This window comes from Antechinus flavipes, chromosome 3 (genome assembly GCF_016432865.1).
Source record: "Antechinus flavipes isolate AdamAnt ecotype Samford, QLD, Australia chromosome 3, AdamAnt_v2, whole genome shotgun sequence".
In the NCBI taxonomy this organism is placed as follows: domain Eukaryota; kingdom Metazoa; phylum Chordata; class Mammalia; order Dasyuromorphia; family Dasyuridae; genus Antechinus; species Antechinus flavipes.
In genome coordinates, this window is record NC_067400.1 from 114,234,073 (window position 1) to 114,253,611 (window position 19,539).

Consider the following 19,539-nt stretch of genomic DNA (forward strand, 5'->3'; position numbering starts at 1 on the left):
TAACCTGGAATGACTGACTTGTTCTTAATGAAGTCATGTATTTTCACTGGCTATCCTTATACCTGGAATTAACTCCCTTTTTATGTTATACATATATTTTGGCCTATTTATTCCTTTCTTTTCCTTCTTAATCTCTCTTGATAAAAAATCTCATGCAATCTCATAAATGTTATAATTTGTTTGTATACAGTTTTTGTATGTTGTTTAACAGAAACTAATTTTTCTCTATTTTCTAGGCCCAATACTTAGGAACAAACAAGATCTATTCTTTTTTTTTTTTTTTTAATTTTTTATTTAATAATTACATTATATTGACACTCGTTTCTGTTCCGATTTTTTTCCCCTCCCTCCCTCCACCCCCTCCCCTAGATGGCAAGCAGTCCTTTATATGTTGGATATGTTGCAGTATATCCTAGATACAATATATGTTTGCAGAACCGAACAGTTCTCTTGTTGCGTAGGGAGAATTGGATTCAGAAGGTATAAATAATCCGGGAAGAAAAACAAAAATGCAGATAGTTTACATTCGTTTCCCAGTGTTCTTTCTTTGGGTGTAGCTGCTTTTGTCCGTCATTTATCAATTGAAACTCAGGTCTCTTTGTCAAAGAAATCCACTTCCATCAAAATATGTCCTCATACAATATCGTTGTCGAAGTGTATAATGATCTCCTGGTTCTGCTCATTTCACTTAGCATCAGTTCATGTAAGTCTCGCCAGTCCTCTCTGTATTCATCCTGCTGGTCATTTCTTACAGAACAATAATATTCCATAACATTCATATACCACAATTTACCCAGCCATTCTCCAATTGATGGGCATCCATTCATTTTCCAGTTTCTAGCCACTACAAACAGGGCTGCTACAAACATTTTGGCACATACAGGTCCCTTTCCCTTCTTTAGTATTTCTTTGGGATATAAGCCCAATAGAAACACTGCTGGATCAAAGGGTATGCACAATTTGATAATTTTTTGGGCATAATTCCAGATTGCTCTCCAGAATGGTTGGATTCGTTCACAACTCCACCAACAATGCATTAGTGTCCCAGTTTTCCCGCATCCCCTCCAACATTCATCATTATTTTTTCCTGTCATCTTAGCCAATCTGACAGGTGTGTAGTGGTATCTCAGAGTTGTCTTAATTTGCATTTCTCTGATCAATAATGATTTGGAACACTCTTTCATATGAGTGGTAATAGTTTCAATCTCATCCTCTGAAAATTGTCTGTTCATATCCTTTGACCATTTATCAATTGGAGAATGGCTTGATTTCTTATAAATTTGAGTCAGTTCTCTATATATTTTGGAAATGAGGCCTTTATCAGAACCTTTAACTGTGAAAATGTTTTCCCAGTTTGTTGCTTCCCTTCTAATCTAAACAAGATCTATTCTTATTGAATGTTTATTATTATATTCTTTAACTTCACTATACTTTTCTAAATATTGAATGTTTATTGAATATTCATTATTGAATTTTTTATTGAATGTTAACTTGACTAAACTTTTCTAAATATTCAAAAAAAAAAAAAACTTCCTTCTTCTAACATGTTGTGTCAAACAGAATTCAAATACATTGTCTAATCATTTGCAATCTCCTTCCAATTCTTTCTTTCCCCTCTGCACTCTCTCTCTGTCTCTCTGGGTCTCTGGGTCTCTCCCTCCCTCTCCTTCCTTTCCCTCTCTCTATCTCTCTATCTCTCTGTCTCTGTCTGTCTGTCTCTTTCTCTCTCTCTCTGTTTATGTGTCTCTTTGTTTATCTGTAGGTCTTTTGTCTATCTCTCTCCCTGTCTCTGCCTGTCTCCCCTGTGTGTGTCTTTATTTCTCTCTCTCTGTCTCTCTCTATCTGCCTCTGTTACTGTCTTTGTCTCTTTTTCTTTTTCTCTGTCTCTGTATTTCTGCCTCTCTCTGTTTCTCTCTTTGTGTCTGTCTATTTCTCTGTGTGTGTGTGTATCTGTCTAGGTCTTTCTGTCTCTTTCTCATTCTTTGTCGCTCCTTATGCCTGTCTGTTACTCCCCCTCTCTCCCTATCTCTCTCTAGATAGATATAAATTAATATTATCTATGTGCATGATAAAACACAAATGTAAAACAGAGAGACAAAGTATATATCAATAGATACATTGCCCTTTCTATTAAAATGTAAGATCGAAGATCCTATAAAATCAGTTTTTAAAGAGTGGTCCAGGAGAATAAGAACATCACATAAAGGCCTTTGGCTTTACCAATTTTAAAAATATGGTAATCATTAAAAATGCAGCAATAGGCAGAAAATATTCAGGGAAAGTGAGATTATAAAGGATGAAAAAAATAGTGTCTGGTGCCAGAGACAAGAGGATGTATTTGAGCCAATCATTCATGCAGTTTCAGAGTAAAAATACATTAAGGGAAAATATTCAAATTAATTTTCAAAGTTGGGGGGAGCCAAGTTCTACTAGAGGGGTTTAGAGATAGCAACAAGTCTCTGATTCTAGATTGGAATAATTAGAAAATGAGATTATTAAAATTAGAATATTAGAAAATTTAGAAATTAGAAAAAAATAGAAAAATGCCTTTTCATTCTTCCTTTGAACACATTTGCATAAAAGTGACACCAAATTAAATAAATAACAAGAAATAAAAAGTCACAAATGGAAAATTAGAACATCCTTTAATATGTGTGTGGAAGAGATAAAACACTATTTTTATCTTGAATAACCATAAATAAAAATTCAAAAAGGGAAAGTTAGAACATCCTTTAATATGTGTGTGAAAGAGGTAAAAAACTTCTTTTATATCAATAATAGTAGAAGTTTTAATTGGGTGTCTGTATGCATATGAAATTCAGCTTGGGATCCACTTCTTTCTTGTCTTATTGCTGTTTCTCCAAATCATGGCCCAGATCACAGTAGTATGGTATCCAAAATTCAGGACCAAGGATCATCAATCACAATTCATCTTATCTTATGGATAGCTTTAAGGAAGATATCTGTATCTTTGAAAGGATAAAGGAAAAAGTCAGTGAAGAAGAAGGAGACATGAAAGACATTCAAAAGAGAGAAAGAGAACAGGACTTATCTTTTGCACATTTTATCAAACAACAAGGGGGGAAAGTCTCCAGTGGAGTCTGAAATAAGTTTGCAACAAGCATGGCCATGCAGGACACATTGATTGCAGCTGAAACTAGTGGTGCAGCCTGTATAACAATAATACATGGTAGCAGTATTTCAAAGCAGTTATTGTATGAAGGGCAGCCATATGCGAAGTATACAGAAGAAAATCAGTAGGGTTCCACTGAAGCAAAACTTGAGGGAAACAAACAAACAAAACTAACACTGATTTTGTTATCACTGGGGAATTGAGCTGGGCAGAATGAGTTCTTGTGGAGAAGCCTTCTTCCTAAGCAAGGAGCAAAAACAAATTGCAAGTATCAATACTATAATCATACAGCAAAAGTCATAATCAGTGTGCAAACAATGGTATTTAGGCCTCCATATGTCAATGTGTTTTTGATAAAATGAGCTTATTCTCCGTTTTTCTCTTACCTTCCCTCTCTTCATTTGTTTCAAATTACTATTATTTTTCACTTTGATTTCAACAGCCATCAATAGATACACATAATTCATTACCTAAAAAAGAACAAAAGAATCATAAGAGAAACTGTAATATTATTATATGTAGAATATAAGAAGTATATATAAAAATCTGTTAGTATGTGTAAAATATGCATGTATATGTATGCAAACATATGTGTATTCACATACATGTATGTGTGTATGCCCATCTAATCTATTCAAACAGCAATCTATTTATATGAAATATGAAGTAACTAGATGACTCAGTATATAGAGTACTGGTACTGGAATCAGGAAGACCCAACTTCAAATCTGGTCTTGGATACTTGCTAGCTAGAAAACCATAGACAAATTACTTAGCACTATTTACCTCAGTTTCTTCATCTATAAAAAAAGTTGGAGAAGAAAATGGCAAACCCCAACAATATTTTTTACCAAGAAAATCCCAGATTAAATCACAGTCAGATATCGTTGAAATTATTGACTGAACAACAATAAAAATAACAATAACAATAAAGAAAATAGCCCTAAGAATTTATATTACTATTAATAGAATTTATCTATGGATTGGGGACATTCGTTTTCAGACAATTATTGTTGTCTGTTTTGCTTAATTTTCTGCTTCTCTTCTAATCTTGGCTACATTGGTTTTATTTGTATAAAAGCATTTTTGTTTATTTATTCATAAGGGGTTAATTATTTGGGGCTATGGAAGAATTTGTGATGTAATAGCATCTCTTAGACAAATATCAATAAAACCATAAAACAGGAAAATAAAGGCAGTCATCATTTGTATCATTTTCATTGTATATTACAACTTGTCATCTGCATTTGAAGTATTTGAAGATAATACAGCTTTCAAATGAACAGGATTCCCTGATGTACTCCTACATGTTTTTGTATAAATGCACAAGAAAACCTGACTCACAAACCTAGAAAACCCCACTCTTACCAGCTTCTTCCAATGTATGATTTAACATTTGTTCCTTGAGATCTTCAATATTAACCACTCAAAGCAAAGCAAAAGTAAAGACTTCATTTTATCCTAGTGTTACCTATCACCTCTTCATCTCATTTTCATCACTGATACATGTGTATAAAAAGGTGAATGATGTGAAATTGTGAATTTGCTATATTTGTTTATAATAACAGTCATGAGATGAATGCAAGAAAACCTAAAAAAGGCATTTATTAATATCTTACTATGATAGGCACAAGATTACAGATTTGAGTATGAAGGACCTCTGATACTGATTAGTCCAAAGCCATCTTAAAAACCAATCTTCCACAGAATTCTATTGGATACCTACTATTACTGGATATGCCTTGAATAAAGATCCATCAAAGGAAAATAAGAAAGAACAATTAGGTATAATGAGAACAGGGAAAGATTAGTATCACAAAATCCTACTAGTCAAGTATATGTGATTACTGAAATAATGTCAAGAAAAAGAGAGCAATCCAATAGTCAATAATTATAGTAATCTAGTGTTTGATAAACCCAAAGAGTCATGCTTCTGGGACATGAACTCACTATTTGACAAAAAATTGCTGAGGAAATTGGAAAAAGTATGGCAGAAACTAGGCACTGACCAATCCCTAACACCTATGCTAAGGTGTGGTCAAAATGAGTTCATGATTTAAACATGAAGGATCATATTATAAGAAAATTAGGAGAACAAGGGGTAGTTTACCACTTAGATATGTGAAAAGTGAATTTAGGGACAAAGAAAACCTAGAGAAATGCAATATGGATAATTTTGATTATATTAAGTTAAAAAGTTTTTGTAAAAACAAAATCAATGTAGTCAAGATTAGAAGAAAAGCAGAAAATTGGTGAAAAAATTTTACATCCAAAGTTTCTGGTAAAGGTTTCATTTCTAAAATATATAGAGAATTGACTCAAATTGATAAGAATTCAAGTCATTCTCCAATTGATAAATGGTCAAAGGATATGAACAGACAATTTTTATATGAAGAAATTAAAGTCATTTCTAGTCATATAAAAAATGCTCTGAAGCTTTTAGAATTAGAATTCTAATTAGAATTATGCAATTCTAGACTATACTCTCTACCTGTCTCCAACTAGATCATTTGGTGAATCAGTTCAACTATAAACCATCTTCTTTTGAGTCCCTTGATCCCTTTATTATATTGCCATCTTGCCCTGCCAAACCTCAGCCTTGGATTACTCCCATCTGTAATGGCTTTGTTTTTATAGGTGTGCTGCTGAACCAAACTGGAGAAAATCCAATTAGATTTTGCAATTAGAAAATTAGAAATTTTCTAAGAAAAATGCAAATTAAGCCAACACTGAGGTACCACTTCACACCTTTCTAATTGTTTATAATGACAAGAAAAGATAATGAATATTGGAGGAGTTGTGGAAAAACTGGGACACTAATACTTTTTTGGTGAAGTTGTGAACTGATCCTTCCATTCTGTATAGCAATTACGAACTGTGTCTAAAGGCCTTTAAAATTGTGTAAACCCTTTAATCCAGCAGTGTCTGCACTGAGCCTATATTTCAAAGGGATCATAATAAAGGGAAAAGAACTCGCATATGCAAAAATGTTTGTAACAGCCCTTTTTGTAGTAGCAAGGAATTAAAAACAGAAGGGGTGCCTACCAGCTGTGTAATGGCTGAATAAATTGTGGTATATGAATATAATGGAATATTATTATTCTAAAAAAACGATCAGCGGACTGATTTCAAAAAGGCCTGGAGAGACTTACATGAACTGATGCTAAGTAAAGTGAGTAGAACCAAAAAAACATTGTATATAGCAATAATAAAATTATGTAATGATCAGATGTGAAGGGTTTGACTCTTTTCAGCAATAAGTTGATTTAAACCAGTTCCATTAGACTTGTGATGGAGATAGCCATCTGCATTTTGGATCACAACATGGTATTTTCACCTTTGTTGTTGTGGCTTGCTTGTTTTTTTTTTGTTTGTTTGTTTGTTTGTTTGTTTTTTATCTTTTTTCCATTTTTCCTTCCTTTTAATTTGATTTTTCTTGTGCAGCATAATAGATGTGGAAATATGTTTAGAAAAATTGCAGCTGTTTAACTTGTATTGAATTGCTTGCTGTCTAGAGGAGGTGGAAGGAAAAGAGAGAGAGAGGGAGGAAGGGAGGGAGGGAGAAAAATTTGGAACACAAGTTTTTGCAAGGGTAAATGTTGAAAACTATCTTTGCATGTAGTTTAAAAATGAAAAGCTATTGTTATTTTAAAAAAGGAAAATAGAGCATTGTCACAGAACAATGTCACAGGTTACAAAGAGGTCAAGAAGAATGAAAAAGATTGAAAATAGTCCATTAGATTTTACAATAAAATCATTATAAGTAATTTTGTGGAGAGCAGTTTAATTTGAATGATGATGTCAGAATACTAAGAAATGAGGGAGAGGAAAGGAAGTAGAAACAGCAAAAATAACCTTCTCTCGGAGATTAGATATTTAAAAAAAGAGAGAAAGATAGACAACAGTTAGTAAGGATGGATGAATCAAGTGAGGGCTTTTCCAGGAAATGTTTATAGGCATTAAATGGTAAGTAGGCAATAGATGTAGAAAATTAGATTAAAAAAGGCAATCTATTCCAATCTACTGGAGAAGATAAGATAGAAGGGAATTACTTATGCATATGGAAGGTTTTGTCTTAGCAAGAAAAAGAGATATCTCTTATGTGAGACAAGAGTATAGGAGGAAAAAGGGACACAAGGCATCTAGGTTATTGATGTGAAATGGGAAATAGGGATAAATACAGAGCTTTCAGTGAACAGTCTTGATTTTTTCAGTAACATATGAGGTAAATTTTTCTTCCGAGAAGGTGGGAGAAGCAGGAGCAATGAGAACTTTGAAAAATGATGAAAAGTTTTAGAATAGCCTCTGTGGTAAGTGGGATAATGAATCAATCAAAAAAATTGCCTTGAGGAGGTAAAGATTCAGTTGAGATTATTAAATATACATTTGTAACAGACTCAGTCATCATAATTTAGTGATTTTCTCCAGTTTGGTTCAGCAGCACACCTATAAAAACAAAGCCATTACAGATGGGAGTAATCCAAGGCTGCGGTTTGGCAGGGCAAGATGGCAATATAATAAAGGGATTAAGGGACTCAAAAGAAGACAGTTTACAGTTGAACTGATTCACCAAATGATCTAGTTGGAGACTGGTGGAGAGTACAGCTAGAGCAGGAGTGATAGCTTTTCAAATAACAGGGGAATTGGATATCAAGGAATAAATGAAGAAACAGGATTTGAGATTGAAAGGCAGAGATAGATGGGGGGATATCATATTATAAGAGAATTTAATATTTCATGAATATGAATTTCTTAATAATGATCAAGGATAACTCTATTTTTGTGTGGCTGAGAAAGTGTAGGAGTACATCATCTAAATGTGTAAGAGAAACTGTGAGATTAGGTTTCTTGAGAGACTAGTAGTATGTATGTTGAACTCCCCTAGCTTCAGGGCAGGAATTGAGAGGGAGAGAAAAATTGTGATCCAGTTATTGAATTCATTGAGGAAAGAAAAGGTGCATCCTAGAGCTTGATAATCAGGAGGTACTATAATTTTGCTTGGTAAATATAGATTTATTGAAGCTCAAAGGAGAAGAGACTAATGAGTGAAGGTGGCAGGAGTACCAAGAGTGGCACTGGGTACTGAGAAGAAATCCAACTTACCCACCTCAATCAGTGAGTCAGGGAAAACGACTGAAAGTGCTAATAGAAGAGGAAGGGTATGTCTTTAGGTATGTCGCAGTGAGATTTAGGAGAAGAAAGTGATGTTGAAAAGAAAAAAAAAATTAGAAAAAGATGTGGTGTCTCTGAAGCAAACATTCAAGAGGGCACAGTAAAAATAGGTGGATAACTTTTGGTTGGGACTCTGGATAGGGGAGATTGAATTGATGGAAATGGGAACAAGAGATTAGGTAGTAGGAAATAGGATTTGATTTATGATGGCATGTACAAAACTACTAAGACAGGTAGAGTTTGTCCAGAGCAGTTTGTTAATCTTTGAAGAATGAGTTCAGATAATTTTTTGTCATTCAAAGGTTTGGCTTAAACGAGTTTGGGAGGAATCATAGATATTATTGCTGGGGAGGGGATAAAGGAGAAGAAAGGATGTTACTTCTTACCAAGGCAGGAGACTTAGTATGGTAGAGTCTGTAACTTTAAAGGAAGATGAGTGGTGATCCATGGCATTTCACCTTTCCATGTAGGAAGCTGAATATCTTTTTGCTCATGGATGACAATAGGAGGGTGGTAAGAAGTCAGACAAAAAGCTTCAATTTCTGTGAGTCAGCACAAAATATAACTTGAAATACATTCAAATCTTAGGAAGGAGGCCATCCCCCTTTCTCCCTTGATTTTGGAAATTAAATTGGTCTTTCACCCTCCTTTCTCTTCAATTCTCAAGAAAATTATATGACATTTGTGTGAAAATTCACTGTAGCACTATATATGTTATAGTCATCAAAGCATATTTAAAAATACATACCTGGAAACTTCCAAGAAATAAAATCAATAATTAACTTCTTTCTTTTTATATTTTTATTCCAAAACTCTGTCAAGAAAAAGAAGGGCTAAATTAGAACAAAAACAGCAGGTAGTCCCTTTCCTGTTGGAGCACAGGTGTTATAATACTCAATATGATGAAAAAAAAACTCTATTTGCTGTCCACTTTGACTAAGTTACTAGACTTTTTTGCAGTATAAAGTCTGAAAAAAAAGCTTGACATGTATAGCTACAGATTTAGCCAATTAGACTGAGTCCCATCATTACAGACTCCTGCTTTTGGTCCCAGAGGTAAGGCAATAAGGCAAGAGTCTGAAAGTATCTTGGGGATCATTAAGGATGTAAGCAATGAAGTTTCCAGGAGGATTATTTTTAAGCTGAGTTTACTCAGCTGGAAAGTACTGTTGGAATAGATGATCTCTAATATTCTTCTCAGGTCTAAGAGTATAAGAAGGGAGATCATTAGCATTTCATTATTAAAGTCACTGCAAGAGAAAAAGAAAAAGAGAAACAATTTAACAAATATCAAGAGTCCAGAAGTTGTATTCTTTTATATTTTTGTTTCAGAGTTAGGGTGGGACAGTTTATTTGGGCATTTTTGGTGATAAAAATAATATCAATAATATCTACATTTCTGAAAATAAAGAAGTTTGTATAAACCCATTAAATATTAGCTGTATGAGGAATGGATGCTTTTGTAATATCATTAAAGCTTATAAGGCTTTGACAAGCAGGTGGCTTAATTCGATGGTGAATCTGGGGATGATAACCTTTTACCATTATGAAAACTAGTGCCCCATGGCAGAAGCTAGAGTAACAAGTGTGTGAATATGTCAGAGTTTTTATGTGGGTAATATTTATTGATAACTACCACATTGGAAATTAAAGTTTATACATTTTAAAATATTTCTTTGATAAGCCATTTAAAATAAAATAAACCAGTTGTAGTAACACAACATTTCATCAAAATAACCATATTTTTTCAAAACAAATATTTAGTGAACATGACTTGGTTTTACATATTTTTGCAAATTTCTTTCACATCTAGTTTAATGGAAGATAGGTAAATCCTTACATACGCTTCTGTATTTCGTCTTTTGTAATGTTATTTTGGTTGAAGGATATTTAGCTTTATACAGATAAGTGTATTTCCCAGCTCTGGGCTTTTTCTTTGGCTTTCTCATATGCCTGAAATGTTCTCCCTCCTCTTGTCCTATTAACTTTCCTGCTTCCTTGCAGTGTCAAATAAAATGTCATTTTCTACAGGATGCATAATTCTAGCTTTCTGTTTGTAACTTATTTTTATTTATTCTGCATATGCTACATATTATCGTGTATATATAAAACTATATAGAGGTTTGAACATTGTCTCCTCCATTACATAGTAAGCAATTCGAGTGTAAGGACCATCTTTGCCTCTTTTTGACTTGTATATATGTAATATATAACATATATATTACATATATACCCATGCATATATTCTATATACAAATATATGTCTGTGTGTATAGGATATAAATATATATGTGTGTGTGTGTGTGTGTGTGTGTATCTGTAAATATGATATATGTGTGTGTATATATATATATATGTGTGTATATATATATATATATATATATATATATATATATAGGTATATTGTGTGTGTATGATAGAGAATATTAAATTTTATGTTAGGGAGATCTCAGTTCGAATCTCTCTTAGGCAGTTATTTGGGACATATCTTTAAGGAAGTCACCTAAGGAAATTCCCAAAGACAAAGCTTCAGATGGATTTGGGAATAAATAAGTCTGAGTCTTTCCAAAGTCTTAGTTGCAAAAGAGAATATATGTGTGACTGTTAAAGGAGGGATAAATGATAGACAAAGGACACGTAGCAAGCCGATAAGCATAATTTCTTTTTTTTTTTTCCTTTCTGCACAGAGGAGAACTAGCTCATAGGACATTAGTTTAATCTGTCTGAACATCCTCACAGTTCAATTACCACAATACAGTGTCCCTTTGTTATTCTTGACTATTTGGGAACATCTTCCGGTGTCCTTCAATTTCTGTTTCCCCAGTTTTTCAAAGTTAAGCACTTGTGGGGTGTTCTATTTATTTGTGGTTTTGTTTTGTTCTTTTTTAGCTTTTTTTTTTTTTACTTAGTGCTACATAATATTTAGATTGATAAATTTAAGTTCATTATCTTTAAACAAGATGAAGAAGGATAATAATTTAGCCATCTGTAGAGCATGCACACACGCACCTACTTAGATATATGCAGCTCATGTGGATGGCTTTGATATAATTTCTAACTCCATATCTACTATTTAAAAATGCATCCTCCAGAAAAAAAGATTTATTTATACAAATAGACTGCGAGTAACTCATTCCACTTGCTGTCTTAACTTCTCATCATGCCACAGTAAATCTTAGTATTCTGCAGGGATCCATTTTTCTCTTGCTCTTCCTCATTTACATCAATATACTTTCAAATTCCTGCCGATCTGTTCACGGACTCCAGTTGCAGACAAGACATTTCTTATTTTTGCTGAGAAGAGTGTAAGAAGGATTAATAGAGTCCTGAATTCATGATTAATGTATCCACGCACCAAAAACTGGCTAGAAGTGCAACTTGGCTTTTCAAAAACCACTTATCATTGCACTTGGACAACACGATATTCACATAAATATTTTCAAGCAACATAATATACATGGTTGCTCATGAATTTACAATTTTCTTGGCTATAATCATATGTATCCTTTAAGCAACTGGAGCTTTCTATTTATCTCAGAGGCTCTCTTAACGATCATATTTCATGCATGATAGAGTATTCACCATGTTGCTAAATTGGCACTTTGATTTCCACTTTTATACAGTGCCACAAATGCACATGTTTATGGTATTTTCAGCCTGATATTAGACAGGTAAGTATTCTTATCCACCTGGTTACTGTGGATGCTTAGACTAAAATGTATGACTGAGCTCTTTTCAGGTAACTAAGTATTTTGACTCTTTAATTTTTTTCTCTCAAATACAAAAAAAAAAAAAAAAAAAAAAAAAACTTCAATTATTTCCAGGAAAATACTTCCCAAAAAAAACCAACAAAATTATTTTATTTTACATAGAGCAATAAGATATAATTTGGCTACTTTGGTTTTATTTAACTTTGCGATTATTTCTTGATATTATTATTATTTCTTGTCATTCACATTAGAGAAGGACACTATCTTTCAACAAAATTGCCACAATATAGGGTAATTTGTAACTGCCTACTATCTATTTTTCACATGCCATTTCTATGAGAAGGCATTTAAACCCACAGTTTCTTCAGTTTGATAATATGTGAGACACACATAGACTTTTGCCATAATGTAATTCTCTCTAGAAACAGAACAAAATAAGAGATCTAGGGCCTTCAATTATAAATATATGATGTCATTATACTTTCAGTAAATATAACTATAAGCAAATCCATTGATGGTTAAATCATTCAAGTTGTATTGTGTGGATCTTAGTGCAATCAACTGTTGATTTTTAGTCTTTCACATATGTGCAAATTAGAAATTAAGATAAGTTGTAAAAGACTCATAGAATTTATAAACTGTTAGAATCTTTGTGTTAACTCAATGGAATTGATAGAAACAGTGCTTATGTGCTTGGGTTTACACCTCTGGAGTTCACACCTTTGGGAGAATTCACACATTAGAGCTCACACATTTAAGAGAGTTTACACATTGGCTCACACATTGGAGTTCACAAGTCAGGAGATATCCAAGTTTACACCTCCCACAATCCCCTCTCGGAGGAGGATTCAACCTTTGAGTTTACACCTCTAAAAGAGCATAAAAAGGAGCTGAGTCAGTGGAGTCAGTTCAGTTTGGAAGATTGACAGAGCCAGAAGTGAGTTAGAGATTGAGAAGCTAATAGAGTTGAGCTAGAGGCAAAAGCTGGAAGAGCTAAAAGACAAGCTGCAAGAGCTCTTGGAACTGAGGAGGGAGATAGGCTTCTAAGAAAACTAACCAGGCTATTTTGGAAGAAACAATAAAAGATTGGATTTTAACTCCTGGCTGTATTTGAGGTGATTATTACACGGAACTGAAACTAAAGCTGTCTCCAGAAAACCTCCCCAAGAAACCTGCTTCCCAGAGAACCATCATATTATACAAAAGAAGAGAGCAGTAAAAATTTATTGTTATTAATTAGGCACTAAAAGAGAGGCAAAAGACAGTCCCTACTTTCAAAGTGTTTATAATCTAAAGGGGAAGATATTATGAAAACAAATTTGTTCATATTTATATTTAACATAACTATATCTATGTCTATATAGATCTATATCTATATATGTACATTCTAAGTAGGAAATAATTAAAAGAGGGAAGGCAAGTAGAAATAAGAGCAGTGAGGAAGATTTCTTATAGAAGACAGAATTTTTCTTGAGACTTATAGAAAGCCAGAGAAGTTCGAAATTAGAGAAGAGGAGGAAGATCATTCCAGGCCTGGAGAGACTTACACGAACTGATGCTGAGTGAAATGAGCAGGACCAGGAGATCATTATATACTTCAACAACAATACAACAATACTATATGATGATCAATTCTGATGGGCCTTGCCCTCCTCAGCAATGAGATGAACCAAATCAGTTCCAATGGAGCAGTAATGAACTGAACCAGCTGTACCCAGAGAAAGAACTCTGGGAAATGACTAAGACCCATTACATTGAATTCCCAATCCCTATATTTTTGCCACCTGCATTTTTGATTTCCATCACAGGCTAATTGTACAATATTTCAGAGTCCAATTCTTTTTGTACAGCAAAATAACCGTTTGGTCATGTATAATTATTTTGTATTTAATTTATACTTTAACATATTTAACATGAATTGATCATCCTACCATCTGCGGGAGGGGGCAGGAAGAAGGAGGAGAAAAATTGGAACAAAAGGCTTGACAATTGTCAATGCTGTAAAATTACCCATGCATATAACTTGTAAATAAAAAGCTATTAAATTTTTTTTAATATGCCATGTATCAGGGCATAAAAACCTCACAATCAAATGCAGAAAGGCAGAAAGAGTAAATGCTTTCTTTCCAGATCTTGATGTAATAAAAATTATATTCAATAAAGGGTCAGGGAAAGATAAACTAAAAACCAATTGGAAATTAAATAATCTAATTCTAAAGAATGATTGTGTTAACATTGCAGAAATAATCCATAATTTCATCCAAGAAAATGACAATAATGAGACAACCAACCAAAACTTAAGGGAGGCAGTCAAAGTAGATCTTAGGGGAAATTTCATATCTTTAAATATTTCCTAAATAAAATAGAGATGCATGCAATTAAAAAGCTAGAAATAACAAATTAAAAACTCCTAACTAAATACCAAATTCAAAATTCTGAAACTCAAAGGAGAGATAAATAAAATTGAAACTAGGAAAACAATTGAACTGATTAAGAATACTAAGAACTGGGTTTATGAAAATTAAAAAAAAAAAAAAACTAACAAAAGAGATAAACTTTTGGTTAATTTGTTTAAAAAAGAAAGAAAGAAAAAAATTACCAACCTCCAAAATGACAAGGGTGAACTTACCACCAATGAAAAACAAATTACAGCAATAATTAGGAGCTATTTTGTCCAACTTCAAACAATGACAAAACACTTCTCATACAAATAAAATCAGATCCCAACATGTGGAAAAATATTGATTACTGATGAGTAGGTCAAGTTAATAAAATAAAAATGATAATTGTGCCTAAATTGGCATACTTGTTCAGTGCCATAGCAATCAAACTGTCAAAAATTATTTTATACGGGTAAGAAAATAATAACAAAATTCATCTGGAAGAACAAAAAATTAAGAATAGCATGGAAATTAATGAACAACAACAACAAAAAAAAAAAAAAAAACTGATGACTTAGCAGTATCAGACCTAAAACTCTACTATAATGAAGCAATAATCAAAACTATTTGATACTGGATTAAAAATAGAATGATGGATTAGTGGAATAGATTAAATAAATATGACACAATAATCAGGGTCTATAGTAATCTATTATTTGACAAATCCCTAAACTCCAGCTTCTGGAATGTGAATTCACTATTTCATAAAAATTGCTGGGAAAACTGGAAAATAATATGTCAGAAACTCAACATAGGCCTACATCTCACACCCCATGTCAAAGTAAGGTAAACATGGGTAAATGATTTGGGCATAAAGGGAGATACCTTAAGCAAATTAAGAAAGCAAGGGATAATTTACCTATATGATCTTTAGAGAGGTAGAAATTTATTACCAAAGAAGAACTAGAGAACGTTATTTAAGGCAAAATGGACAAATTTGATTACATTAAGAGGGCTTTTTACAAATGAAAAACAAAAACAAGATTAAAAGGGAAGTACAAAACTAGGAAAAATTTTGGTCTCAATAAAACATATAAAAATGGTGTCAAATTTACAAGAAGTCATTCTCCAATTGAAAATTGGTCAAAGGATATGAACAGATAATTTTTAGATGACAAAATTAAACCATCTATTGTTAAAGAAAAAAAAATGCTCTACATCACAATTGATTAGAGAAATGTAAATTAAAATGACTCTGGGGTACCACCTCACACCTCTCAGATTGGCTAAAATGACAGGAAAAGATAATGATAAATTATAGAGGAGATGTGGGGAAAATTGGCATACTAATGCATTGCTGTTGGAGTTGTGAAATATTCCAATTATTTTGGACAGCATCTTAGAAGTGTGTCCAAAAAAGTATAAAACTGTGTATACTCTTTGACCAGCAGTACCACTACTGTGTCTGTGTCCCAAGAATATCATAAAGGAGGGGAAAGGATCCACATGTGCAAAAAATTCTGTAGCAATACTTTTTGTAGTAGAAAAGATTTGGAAAAGGTGTGGATACTCATCAATTAGGTAATCGCTGAATAAGTTGTGATATATGAAGGTAATGGAATAGTATTGTTCTATAAAATTGATGAATATGCTGATTTTAGAAAAGCCTGTAAAAATTTACATAAACTGATGCTGAGTCAAACAAGCCAAACCAGAAATACGTTTTACACAATAACAGCAAGGATGTGTGGTGATCATTTATGAAAACATGGTTCTTCTCAGTGTTTCAAAGACTCAAGGTAATCCCAATAGACTTTGTAAACTAATTCCATATTCACAAACCTATGAATTCTTTATAAGGTTGTTTCTCTTCTCTTACTAGACCACCAAAAACAACATCACTGGTAGTCAGATAGTCTTTTGATTATATGTCCAGCTCTTACTATGTCAGAACCATTTACCAAATGTTTAGGCATATTGTAAAATCCTTTCAAGATACTTTGATTACACATAATTTTGATACCTATAGCAGGTTCCCCACCTCTTTAATATAGAGTATTACATCATAGAAACTCTGTACATTGTCTTAAGTCCTGCAATCATCCATTACAATACCAAGAGAGATGTTGTACATGCATTTATCACACATTAAACATATTTATATGCCTTTAGCTTCCTGCATGGAGTATCCTGTTTAAACAAAAGATTCAATTATATTAATCTTTTACCACTTTTATGATACTGCTCATAAGTGTGAAATTTTTGCTAAGCATCTTTTGCTCATGTTAGGAAGAAAAATACAATGACTTTCTTGGGAATACAACCTAATAGAATACAGGATAATCAGTTAGGCATTAACATTAATCTCACTTGAAGTATTTTATGTAGGGGGTAGGGAGGGAAAATAAACATTTTTATAGAAGGCAACCTCAAAAAAACCACACACTATAAAACATATACTACAGAATGAATAGAGTAGTAAAACCTTCATTGATTGCCACAGCAATTTAACAGAGTCCCATTTTAGGTTTATCAGGGGATAAGACATATTATATTCTAACACATGTTGTATTAGACTTTTTGATTTAATACAGGTATTATTTGTGGTGAGCTTAAAAAACCTTAGCTTCCTGAATCCATATAATAATAAGTTTTGTAGTAACAAGAATGATGTATTTCAATAGTATCTAGTACCTAGGCCTTGAACACAGAAATTGCTTAATAAATATTTATTGAATTGAGTTTATTTTATTTTTAACACAAGAATTTAGTTTCTTTCACCAGTAGAGATCATATGACTTCCCATCAATTAATGAGTTGACAATCATTTTTAAGTGACTGTCAGTTCTGAACTACAAATAAAAAGACAACAGGTTCTAAGCTCAGGTAGCTTACATACAAGTACCTTATGAGAAAGTCTTTGAATAATTTCCATGTCTTCAAAAGAACCAACACCTAATATTGAACTTTGTGGCTGAGTTTTTCTATTCACACGGCATCATCAGTACTGGATTCCTATCTGAAACCTTTGCTTGGAATGATCTGTCAAAGTGATATCAGTTCTATTTTCTGTTAAAATATGTGAAATAACCTATATTGCAGTTTTCCAAACTAATCTGGGCACAGAACACTTGATTCTTCCCTCCTTTTACTCAGGAAACTATAGCAAAGATCTTATAATAGACACTTGATTGAGTTATATTAAAAAGACTGGTAATTCTGAAATAAAGAGGAAGCCAAAATTTTGAGTTTGTGGTTCTTTTTATTTGTAACATTTCTGACATTCTGCTTGTATTGGGCCCTTTAGAAAACCATGGCAAATCTGCTGTAATTGATAGAAAATATGAGAGATCACTTATATCGCCATGCCTGGTCTCTCTCTTGCCTTTTTTCTTCATCCTGTTACAAATACATGGAATTTTTAATTTAAAAGTTATTAGGACAAACTTCTCACAGAACACCAAAGGGGACACATAGTTCACATCCATTGCAAATCACAAGTTCTGGGCATTAAAGATGGATTGAGAGCAGTATGGAGTGCCTTTAAGAACTACCAGACTAGAAACTGAGTTCCTTTTGCTGAATATACTTCTGTTTTTTGTTGTTGTTGTTGTTGTTGTTGTTTGTTTTTTTGTTTTGTTTTTTGTTTTTTTTTTTCCTGCCATCTGGGAATGAGAGTGTGAGACTGACATCAAACCTTAGTCTAATCTCACTGGGATCACAAACCACTTATTTACCTATCCAGACACCCAAATGAACCGTTGCCTTATTTTCCAATTTCACAGTATTGGAATGATCAGCCAAAAAACCTGAAACTATTCCACATTCAGTCATCAAAGGACATTAAAGATAAGGGTCTTGATCAAATATCTCATAATTTCTACCTCAAGTTTATTGCCTTGAAATGCATATGTTTCTCAGAACTCCTTTTCTATCATGTCCTCTGCAATCACTTATCTGTTGTTCATAAAGTCCACAGTCATAGAAGATCTCATTATGTCATGCTCTTTTCCTCTTGCTTTAATAAGAGAAACTTGTCTTTTTCTAAGACACTGCATTCCTAGACACCTATTTCAGGATGAGTTATCCTATCTCACATAGGATCACATAAGATTTAGGATGAGAAAGAAAACCTTAGAAGTCATTTATTACAAACTCTTTATTCTATGGTTGAGTAACTGAGTCCCAGAGCTAATAAATGACTTGCCTGTGGTTCCCAGATATAAAGGGCAAAGCTAAGATTTGAATCAAGGTCCTCTGACTCCGAATCTAGCACTCTATCCATTATTCGATGATGTTTCCTAATATACTAGATCAGAAAATAAATAGCCATATTTATTTCTTTTCACTTCCAACTTAAATCCTCCTTTATTACCATTAGTCAGCAACATCTGCTCTTTTGAGTTCATCTTCTTATTCTACATCATCTGATGCATTTCCCTTTTATCAATATTTCTCAGTTAATGGGTATACTGTTTTCCTTGAGGAATTCAATATCTGCATCATAATTTTCATTTTTATTCTAATATATGTATATATATATATATATATATATTACATTGTATATATATATATATATGTATGTATGTGTAGATAAACCTTACCTTGAATGCCTGGGTTTCTTTGTTTATTAATCTCTTTAAATTCTAAATCCCTAAAAAATTTAGCATCATCAATTGATTATCTCTCTGTCAGGAAGCAGATAGTATGCTTTATGACTGGTCCTCCAGAATGCTGGATTATTGCTTTCATCAGAATTCTTGTAGTTTTCAAAGTTGCTTGGTTTTATAATATTGTTATATCCTTATTCTGCTAGTTTCACTTTGTCAGTTTATAAAACTTGACAAAATAATATTTTATAATATTAATGTCATGTTATAATTTCTTTGTTTTTCTCACTTTCCTCTGCATTACTTCATACAATTTGTTGCCTGTCTCTATGGCTTCTTTCTGTTTCTGTCTCTGTCTCTCCACTTCCTATTGGTAAATAACATTTCATTCAATTCATATGCCACAGTTTTTGAGTTTTGAGTTTTTCTCCATTTTCTAGGCATTCTCTTACCTTTTGCATATAATTCCAAATTGCTTTCCAGAATTTATAACTTTAGCAATATTGCAATTAATCTGATGGGTATGAGGCAGG

The 19,539-nt window shown here is 32.9% G+C and overlaps 1 long non-coding RNA gene across 2 annotated transcripts in view; it reads right to left on the bottom strand.

The window, feature by feature from the left end:
* Positions 1-276: 276 nt before the first annotated feature.
* The window catches only part of LOC127553300 (uncharacterized), a 74,394-nt gene continuing 55,131 nt past the window's right edge, over positions 277-19,539 (bottom strand). Inside the window, exons 1-3 of one of the 2 annotated variants that reach the window (XR_007951716.1) lie at positions 9,054-9,121; positions 3,520-3,603; positions 277-2,969 (exon numbers count right to left, since the gene is read on the bottom strand). This is a non-coding gene — a long non-coding RNA (uncharacterized LOC127553300). Of the gene's footprint in view, positions 2,970-3,519; positions 3,604-9,053; positions 9,122-19,539 lie in introns of those variants that run through there. The other variant, XR_007951717.1, reaches the window with a different exon arrangement.